The sequence below is a fragment of the Panthera tigris genome, chromosome A2, assembly GCF_018350195.1.
Source record: "Panthera tigris isolate Pti1 chromosome A2, P.tigris_Pti1_mat1.1, whole genome shotgun sequence".
Taxonomy (NCBI): domain Eukaryota; kingdom Metazoa; phylum Chordata; class Mammalia; order Carnivora; family Felidae; genus Panthera; species Panthera tigris.
Genome location: NC_056661.1, coordinates 137,329,539 through 137,332,457, shown reverse-complemented (window position 1 = coordinate 137,332,457; position 2,919 = coordinate 137,329,539).

Below are 2,919 nucleotides of genomic sequence, written 5' to 3'. Positions count from 1 at the left end.
AATGGAAAGGGCCAAGAAGGGGTATACCTCTTTTTTTATATCAAGCTGAAATCAAAAAAGAAAACAATTCTGAAGTCAGTTCATCTTTAAGTCACTTTAAACTTTATTTCTCTGGAGCAGATTCAAATCATGAATATTAAGATCCTGGGTTGGAAATTACAGTCTTGAGTAATGTAGATTTTATCATCTGAGGAAAACAAAAATCTTCACTAGCAATTCTCATTTGTAGTTTCAAAAACTAGGGGAAAAGATTCTTTAGAATTTTTTTTTTTTTTAGCAATTTCCAAGTCATAGGCTACTTGTGTCATCCCTACATTAAAATAAGAAAAGTGCTATAATTTCATTAAATTGCTAAAATAAGAATGTATTTAGACAACAATATGTAAATGCCACCACTACCCTCATTAAACAAACAATTCTAGGACATTGTGTAAAATGCTTGTTTCAACTGTTGCTCAGTTTTCTGGCTTTATTCTCTGACCCTCCACCTCCCTTCCCGACGTCCACTCTGCCCAGACTATTTTTAAGTTTCGGGAGTGTAGTGGCCCTTGAACGGTTCCTTTTGCCATGAAAACCTTCGCTTACGTCATCTGTCTTTAGCAATCAGTTCAAATGAAACCTCCTGTGTTTAAGTCCCCCGGTTTCCCACAATGCTTTGTGCGTCCATCGCAGCACCCATCAAAGTGCAGCAGTTGTTCCCTGTTAACACACTCGTCCTTCCCACACCCACACCCGGATACCTTCATCTGTGTGTTCTCAATATCTAAGTGCTCGATGTGTGTAAAATTATAAAAATAAACGTTTTTGAGGCTATTCGTTTCCTCTTAAACCCATCTGCTAAAGATTTCTTTTAAAAATGTGAGTTGAAGGAAAACACTGCAATGTCTACACAGAGTATCTCACCTCTCACAACCCACGTGTATTAGACATTTGTTTTTCTAACATTAGTATAATTAATTAGATCAAGAAGCCCATTTCTGAGATCTAAGGACAAAGGGCTCTAACACTGCTCAAACCAAATACGGTTAAAAATCTGAAATATGTGGAATTTGCTTTAAAGTAGAAAAGAGCAAAGAAAAAAAAAACATGAACTGCCTTTGAAAGAATGATGGTATATGTATGTTTATCAAACACTCAGCTTCATTTAGGCATTTAATTAAGCCGTTTATTGCTTCAAATGTGTCACCATGAACATTTTAATGTACACTTCATAGCAGTAAGGCCTCAATTTTCACCACCTATAAAATGTGAACCCACATTTGGATTCTTTGTGTCACCAATTATTACATGAGTTTTGTACAACAAAGATTCTGAATGTGTATTTTGTAATAGCAAAAATGCTTATCACACCTCTTGGCCTAAGCGTCTCAAAGTATATTAATAGTTGGCCACATTTTTTTTTTTTTTTTTTTTTTTTTGGAGGAGGTAGTTCCACGTTTGGCCCATTTATTCATATACATATATAAAATATCTTAGATACTAACTGGTTCCACCAATTGCTAAATAACCGAACAAAATTTTCATTTGCTTCTTTATAGATGCTTCATAAAATATTCAATGTTTGAGGTTAAGTTTTGTCAAAATGTTTTCTAAATGATTTGGTAACTAGTGGAATTCACACACTGAAAGGGGTTGCAGCAGCTGGAAATGGGGGATGTTCCTGACTCCGACAAGGAACCTTCTCTTAAAATAAGGCTGTACATAAGGCTTTTTCCTTTGACCAATTCCCGGAAAATGAGTAACTTGGAAAAATCATTATATAGAATTAGGAGATTGAACAATACCACAGAGCATCTCCAGGCAACATGCTAATAAGCTAACTGAATGCTACGTTAATATATTATTTCTTAAAGGTTTATAATATCTCCATGAAAATACTGAGTGTTACGAAATCATGATACTTATGATATCGTGAAATCATGAATACCCACAAATGAACCTACTTTGTTTTAGGGGCTTTCCAGCTATAAAATCACTCTGCAACAGCTCAGAGTTGCTCAGAGTTGAGGATTCGTGAAGCTAAAAGAGACCTTTGAAATCCCCTATCTAATCCATACCCTTTGGGTAGCATTGCATAGATTTTAGAGACTTCTGAAAAAGTTCTAAGAGGCTCATAAGTGGTTTTGATTAAAGCAGAAATCTAATGGACCCATAAGTTTCAACATAAAAGAAATACGATGTAATAAGTACTTTTAAAGTTTTAAGGATTTTTCTACCAACCAGACTTGATATTATACCTGAAATAAAACCTCCACTATGCAAAATTTATAATTTAAATAGCACCTATAGAATAAAACCTTAGGAGTGCTTTACAGACATCCTGCAGCCAGCATCACCCTGGTTTAATAAGGCCCAGAGTGATTCAAAATTTGAATGAACTGTCATACCAATATGTGGTAGTATCCGAAATAGAACTGAATTTTAAGCTCTAATCCAGGAGGTCTCTTTATTTAAATTGGCCACACTGCCTAAAGTCAAAACATCTATAACCATTATTTCTATTTTATCTACTATAATTAGACTGTTTTCATGTCCCTTAGACTGAAGGAAAAGCCAGAGAGATGTTCTAGAAAAATACATTTGCATTTCAAATTTACATTAAAAATGTCTTTCCCTTATTTTTACGTCCCGAATTCCAAGCATTGTTTAAGAAATCACAGATTACATAGCATTCTGTGTCCTGGGCCTCTGTCCTTTTTAGATTAGGAAAACTGGAAGTTAACTGGAATTAAGAAATTTTCCTTATTGAGTGTGTAAAGTATAAATACAAGTAATTTTTTAAAAACTTTATTTTAACACCTAATACAATTCCAATTTTAAGGATTACTTGCACAAAAAAATAAACACATTTGGTATAAAAATGTATCACTTTAACACCCTTTGCCCTTCAGCCCCTCCCCCGCCCCCCCCCCCCCCCCC